General features: G+C 31.1%; 1 protein-coding gene across 1 annotated transcript in view; it reads left to right on the top strand.

The window, feature by feature from the left end:
• LOC106877699 (neurexin-4) overlaps positions 1-7,854 on the top strand; it is a 424,377-nt gene that overhangs the window by 98,045 nt on the left and 318,478 nt on the right. The window lies entirely within an intron of this gene.

Here is a 7,854-nt window from a genome sequence, read left to right as displayed (position 1 = left end):
GACATTCGAGCGAGTTCGTTGGCAGTCCTGCTGGACTGGCTCCTCTGTAGGTGGCATGCAAAATACACCATTTTGAGCATGGCTGTTGCCAGTACCCCCTGACTGGCCTTCATGCCGGTGGCATGTAAAAGCACCCACTACACTCTCTGAGTGGTTGGCGTTAGGAAGGGCATCCAGCTGTAGAAACTCTGCCAAATCAGATTCGAGCCTGGTGTAGCCATCTGGTTTTCACCAGTCCTCAGTCAAATCGTCCAACCCATGCTAGCATGGAAAGTGGACGTTAAACGATGATGATGATGATGATATGTGTGTGTATATATATGTATATGTTTTAATATAATCTGGGCAATAACCTCATAATATGCATTTCAACTAAAGCCATAAACTAAAAAGTTCTTTTATAGAATTTGAAAAAAAAAATAATGTAAGAAATTCTAGTTGTCACTGAAATTATATCAAAGTATTCCTTAACATAAGCGGATGACTTGCAATGACAGGTTAGAATTATTGTTTGCATGCTTGTTAAAAGAATTGTAATAAGTTGTGTGAATCGCTTGTTGCCCCATAAATGGGTGGCTTCTAGTAACAAGTTGACTTTGTTGTTTGCATGTTTAACAAACTTATTGTAAAAAATTTATATAATCTGTATATGGAAAAGAATTGTAATAATTACTCCATGCTAATTATAATCACTTAAGAGAATGACTCATAATAACATGTTAACATTATTATTGTTTGCAAGTGTATTAAAATGATTATGAAAAATGGTCTATGTAGTAGATGTTAAAGAATTGGAATCATCTGTATAAGTCGATAATAATCAAATAAGTGGATGACTAATATTAACTAGTTAGCATTGTTGCTAGAAAGTTTGTTAAAATGATTATAAAAATTTGTGTTTGTCGATTATAATCCTACAATAATTGCAAATATATGCAAGCCCCAATATTAATCAAATAATGGTAATATGATGTTTGATGGAAAGTTAAGCAAAAACATTTATCTCCAAAATCTAAAAAATAGATACAAAATTCTCAGAAAGATGGTTAAATTTATCCTCTCAAGACAAAATTTGTAAATATGTTGAGTACTGATTATAACAAGTCAGTATACTCAATGAAATAGATAGAGAATTGATTGTTATATTTACAGGGATGATTAAAATAATGTAATATTTATAACAGATACAATGTGACAACATTAATCAGAGGAGGTTGTACAGCATTCAGTGTAAAGTACTGTTATGGAAAGTACATATCTGGAATATGTATAGCGTTCATATAGACATGGATAATTTAATGTTTTAATATATCAAAAATGTAATTTAAGATAAGCTGATGCATCCAGATAGCAGAATTATCAATTACATGTGAATTGAAATCATTGCAAAAATCTAAAAATGCTGTGTAAAATCATGTGAAGAAAATAATCTAAAGAAAACTGCAGGTTTTTGTTAGAAAGTGCTGCTAAAATAAGATAATATATCTTTTTGGTAGTGGATTTAACAAATATACATCAGCAGTAAAAAAGCTAATGCTTAAGGAAGGGAAAATTGGACATTGCTTGAGAAAATGCAGTATGTACAAGTATTAGCATGCATCTAAGTTAGTGGATATGTAAGGGTATAATGTGTGACATGCATGTTTAAAAAGCAGAAGCAACTAATGAAAAACATATATATAAAATATAGAAAAGAAATTAAGGCTGTAGTAAAGTATTTAATGGCCATTGGGTTTTGTGAAGTTTGCTTGAAGCCAAACGCCTCCCCTGCCACCTTGAAAGAATAAAGATAATGGATAATTCAAAATAGATGTCTTGGGTCAAAAAAGATAGCATAGCAATAAAAACAATCCCTTGTAATTTTTTTATTTTATTTCAACCCACTGACACACTTCATCTACTGCTTGGTAAAAGCTATCTTCAGTTTTATTTTAATTTTCTTATCACTATCACTTAAATAGATCCTAGGTTTTATTATTATCAATATTATTAAGGTCACCTTTATTCTTTTGATGTTATTGTTGTTGGTACTATTATTGTGATCTTACTTTTGTGTGTTTTCTATTGCTACAACAATATGTGTTGCCTAGAATCTAAGCTGATTGGTAGAGAGGAATAGACATGGTATATTGAGGAAACTCCTAGAAAAACCAACAGCACTTGATTGCATTCCACCTGAGGAAGCACCAACACATAGCTGTTGATGAAAAATATTCAGTTATATAGCTATTCTAAAGAATAATCTTATAATGATATATAAATGTAAACTCAGCAACTTCAGGCTGGTGTCCAGTGCAGAAACAAATGTATGCAAGCCCCAATATTAATCAAATAATGGTAATATGATGTTTGATGGAAAGTTAAGCAAAAGCATTTATTTCCAAAATCTAATGCCTGCCATTTTCCATCTTCGTATTAAATTTTCCTTATAAATGTATCTATGTATGCATGCATTCTCACATGCACATACATATGTGTATGTATACACACACACAAGTGAGAAATAATGTCTTTGGTTTTGATTTCATTCTTCTTTAGTACACTAATCAGTTTCACAGCTTTCCGTTCAATATATTTTTCTTGTCCCAATATTATGATTTTATAGTAGTAGTCTGTTTGTATCAGACTCTGTCTTCCTTGCATATTCTCTTTATATCAGCTTTGGGGTATTAAGTTCAGTATGATGTTAGTAGTTTCCTGGTTTTCTAAGTTCTTCAACTTCATTACTTTTGATTCATTTTGATGAAATTGTAGTTTATAACTATGATAGCTAGCTTTCTTATCTTACATTTAGCTCTGATTTCAGTTTCTAATATTTTTCTGACTCTACTGTAGTACCATTTTCTTATATTTTTACTTGAGTTGTTTTATATTTTATCAGATTATCTACTCTGAAATATTTGTATGAATATTTCCCATTTACATCCCTAATTTTGGTTTCTCTACCTAAATTATTATTTTGACTTTCATCCTCTTGAGGTTGATGAAATATGTACCTTTTGAGCACTGGGGTTGATGTAATCAACCTGCCCTCTCCTTCCAAATTACAAAAAATAAGTACCAGTTGCATACTGGCAGTGATTTAATCAACTCCCCCACCAAAAAAAAAAAAAAAAAAAAAATTCAGGCATTGTGACTATAATAGAAATGATTATTATTGTTGCTGTTAAGGTGACAAGCTAGCAGAATCATTAGCACTGTGGGCAAAATGCATAGCAATATTTCATCCATCTTCACATTCTGAGTTCAGATTCCACCAAGGTCAACTTTGCCTTTCATTCTTTCAGGGTCAGTAAAATAAGTACCAGTTGAGTGCTAGGTTCAGTATAATTGACATACTCCCTGCCCCAAAACTGCTGGTCTTGTGCCAAAATTTGAAATGATTATTATTATTGCTGTTATTGTTGTGGTGGATTGACAGAATTGTTTAGAATAGCAGACAAAATATTTTGCAGTATTTCATCTGACTCTTTACATACTGAGTTCAGATCCCACTAAGGACACCTTTGATTTTCATCCTGCAGGGTTTGATAAAATAAAGCATTGGTGAAGTACAAGGCTGATTTAATCAACCTGCCTCTTCTCCTAAACTTCTGGTCTCATACTACCTATGTTAAAAACAATTATTACACTGTGTAACACAATTTTTGTCCTTGGGTAGCAACTGTTATGTCCTACTTGCTTACCCCTAGAAAGTATGAAAAATGACTAATATTTCCTTCAAACTTTTGTTACATTTGTTCAAACCCCTAAGAAACCCTCTCAACACATGGCTATGTTGCTTCCCAAATACTCTTGCTCATGATCAGAGATGCACATATTGTTACACTCTAATCGACATGCTTAAGTGGTTATGGTCAAGCAACTGACAAACAAATCCAAGGTATTGAGCAGAATATTTGCTATAGGGGTATTTCTGCTTCAGCAACTCAGTACTGAATTTGTCTGAAATGTGATGGAAAATAGGTCACAAAAGCAAAGTTAGAAGGGAATAGTAGTTATTTCCTTTGATTTACCGACAAAGACAAAAAAAAATTAAAATTTTGTTACAGTGTTATTATTATGAGTTCTGGATCTGATGTCATAAAGAAATGAAAAAATAAGTTACTAATTTGTGAGCGGGGAGGGGCACTTTATATGACATAGTGATGTTTTCTGAAATATCAGTGTAGCTCTGTAAAGCTATTCCATGCATCATTCCAAGCACTTTTAACTTTCACATTCTGCTTAATCCTTGAGTGCCTTTCTTTGCTGCAACTGGTTATTTTTTTCTTTTTCTCTGGTTTTGTTCTTCTGTTACATTAACACTACAAAACAGAATAGAACTTTGAATTTGTTAACACATTCTGCCTGTTAACCATAAAAAAAGCATTCAAACTGCCTGAATAATATCAATTTTAATGTCTTTTCCAGTGTTTTGTCAGTAATGTTTTAGCTTCTATTCCAAGTCCCATTATCCATATCTTGTGATTTTATTGGGCTACTTTGATGCTAACTTAATAGTTAATATGACTAAGGTGAAAGTTCAACATTTGCTGTATAATCTTGATTTGACTAATACAAGAATAATTTATTTATTTGTTGTTTGAATTATATTTTATTAAAACTTTTCTATTATATTCAACTATATAACATATATTCTCAAAAGAACAAAATTATTTTGACAGCATCTTTAAACAGCTTTTATTTTGTAATTTATTGTTGAAAATGTTATATGAATTTCAATAAAATTGAGGAACTGGGAGGTGTTTGTTTCCAAATCTTTTCAAAATCTCCTTCAGGCACACGGTAGACAAACTTATTGTTATTTGACTTGCAAAGGGAATGAAATCATGGCTTTAAGTGCTAACAGCAGTCCTCTACCGCCTTTCAACTTTTGTTTATTGAACTAGCTACAGAGAAATTCATTTTGACATATTTTATCAATTCTTAGGTCACATATAATACCCCTGTTCCCTCCCTATACACACACTGAGTTAAAAGTAGAATTCATTGCTTGGGCTGGGTTAAGATTAAAGACACCCTGATATAAAAATAAAGGATCTAAATTTGAATGTGTGTGTGGAAATGGTATCTGAAGGTGGTTGATAAATTCACTGATCAAAACACTGAAAGAGGAAGAAGTTATAAGGCCAGAAATCTTAATTGTACCAACAATATCTCATCTTTCAGTTATTGTTTTCAATTCATTGAAATTCTCATTAAGATAATACTTGTGAAAAATCAAAAGTTGATGGCTTCATAAGTTTTGCAGGAATTTGAATGATCTGACCAAAATTTTTACCCCAGTACATATTGAGTTAATAACCAACTTCATTACTCAAATTAGACATTTTTTTCACTTATTGATCAGAAATTTTCCCATTCTACTTCATCCTTCTTAAGATTACTTGTAATTATGAAAGAATTTTTCAAATGCAACTTATGGTCTTACAACAGGGAGGATCTTTCAAGAATCTTGTATTTTATGAACTAATTTAATTTGAAATGCCTTTATTTCTTCTTTGAGTTTTTTAATGGGATCCTTAATTTTGGTATTGATGTCTCTGCATTTTCATTATTTCTCATAAAATCAATAGTCTATTGTATTGATTGATGATATTTGTTTTCAATAGTCATACACACTGTTCTTTTAATTTCTTGACCTTGCATTGCAAAATATGTTATGGCATTTGTATATAACTAATAAAAAATGTGTAAACATTAAATTTTCAAATGAATACTCAGGACATTGTTTATAACAATTTCTTCCATCGAGCCTGTCTTTTACTTTTTCTTTCATTCTTGCAAAATCCTCAGTATTTCATCATTAATAAATTATTGATCACATAAAGGCTTAGGTATGACTAATATCTAGTAAAAATAGGAATTTTCATTTAAATATCATTTTTGAGATTGGAATGCTGGCAACAAGCTTCAGAAAATAATGTGATGAGTTAAGTTTATACTATATTAAGATTAAACAAGATAAATCCTCTGCAAAGTGGGTATTCAAATTTACAATAAGAGAAAATTTGTTTTGAAAACTTTACTGCAAGTCAAGAGCTGTGAAGAATTTATTGAATTGAGTGCAACTTTCAAGTTGAAATTGCATAAAATTCACTTAGGCCAGAAATATATGATATTCCATCTACATACACAATGCTGTTATTTTTTTTATATTATAGCATGCAGTTTACTTAGCATGATGATGAGTATTGTGTATTTAAAATGTAAAGACCTATTGTAAATATAGCTAGGAATGTGGGAAAATATATCATACAAAAACAAAACTCCTCCTCCTGCCAGACATTTTTCTGAGTTCCATCTATAAATTGATACCTAAAACAGTATCAGGTTGTGGAGTTTGTCTTTCCATTTACACTGGCAGAACAATCCATTTTTTTCCATTTATGTTGATATTAGCTCTTTTGATACCAACTTACTTGAAAGTGCTCCTGGTTCTGTGTTACAAACTTCCTGATTTAAAGAGATCCAAATTAAAATCTCCCGTTGAAATTTCATGCTAATTTATATTCCAAACACCAAGTTAATAAGGATAAAGTTATTTTTTACTAAATTCTTCATTATTCTCAAAATTAATGGAATCAAAAAGCAGAAATATGGTAACAAAAGGGTTAACATGCCTTCAAATGATTTCTCTTAAGATTTATTATTTCAATAGATCTTGAAAAATGATACTAAGGTGATTACTTCAATTGTCTGTAAACTCTAAATCACTAAAATTGCAAACCAACTACTTGTTGCTGGCCTTGTGCATGTACACTAGGTAGATATATTGAATCTGTATATTTTGAAAAGTGTTATTTCAAAAAACATGTTTCCATAGCAATGTCATTTTTGTAAACAGAATAACAAGTGTAAATAATATTTTGTTCAGATAAATGATACATTCACTTTTTGTTCAGTGAAGTATTGTGGTTAGGTAATATCAAAGAATTTTCTTACTTTAGTTAATATGGTTGTTATTTGTTTATTTTTGTTTCTATTTGTTCTCAATTGTACTCCAGGGATTAGCAGCCTTCAGAGATTAAGTACCAAAGATTGGTTCGTAGTAATGAGAATAATTTTTTTTCTATTGCCTATAATATAAATGTAGCTGTGTTCTACAGATAAAGAAGATTTGTGATCTTTTCATTGGGACAGATCATTGTGATTAACAGTTGTATTGTTTATTTATTATTAGGGTTTGGGGAATTGAAAAACTATATGAATAGATTACCAAGTATTGATTAACTTAGTAACCTTATGGTACTTTTTTCTCTGCATGATAATTTCAATGTGTATGCTGTTTGATCACTATTACATACCATAATTTAAAATATACATATCTTTGTCTTAGAAACATGTTTCTTAAAACCCATGGGGTATTAAATGCCAGTCCTTAGCTCTGGGTTCATGATATTATGGTGATAAGCAACAAACTCTCTCCGTGGATAGGATGTTTTATGAAACGCCTCCAGAATATCTCATTCTATATTGCATAATTACTGAGACATTATAAATTCAATATAAATCCCTGCTACACTGTAAAAATATCTGTAATGTGTTTGTACTCAGAAACTTTAAGATGGTATTCCAGTCTACCAATCTCCTACATATATGTTTGATGTACTTTCAGACTCAACTGGCAGACAAAGGTGCTCCAAGCATATTTTTGTAGGCTATAAATTGTGCTAAGTTTCAATGAGTCTTTAGAGAATGCATCAACATAGCATACAATCTATCCAGAAAATGGATAATTTCAATGCTGTCTCTCTCTCTTTATGTTTATATATATATATATATGTGTGTGTGTGTGTGTGTGTGTGTGTGTGTGTGTGTGTGTGTGTGTGTGTGTGTGTGTGTGTGTGT

Source organism: Octopus bimaculoides, chromosome 3 (assembly GCF_001194135.2).
Source record: "Octopus bimaculoides isolate UCB-OBI-ISO-001 chromosome 3, ASM119413v2, whole genome shotgun sequence".
Taxonomy (NCBI): domain Eukaryota; kingdom Metazoa; phylum Mollusca; class Cephalopoda; order Octopoda; family Octopodidae; genus Octopus; species Octopus bimaculoides.
The sequence above is the reverse complement of the archived record's forward strand: the minus strand, read 5'-3'. Positions and strand labels throughout refer to the sequence as shown.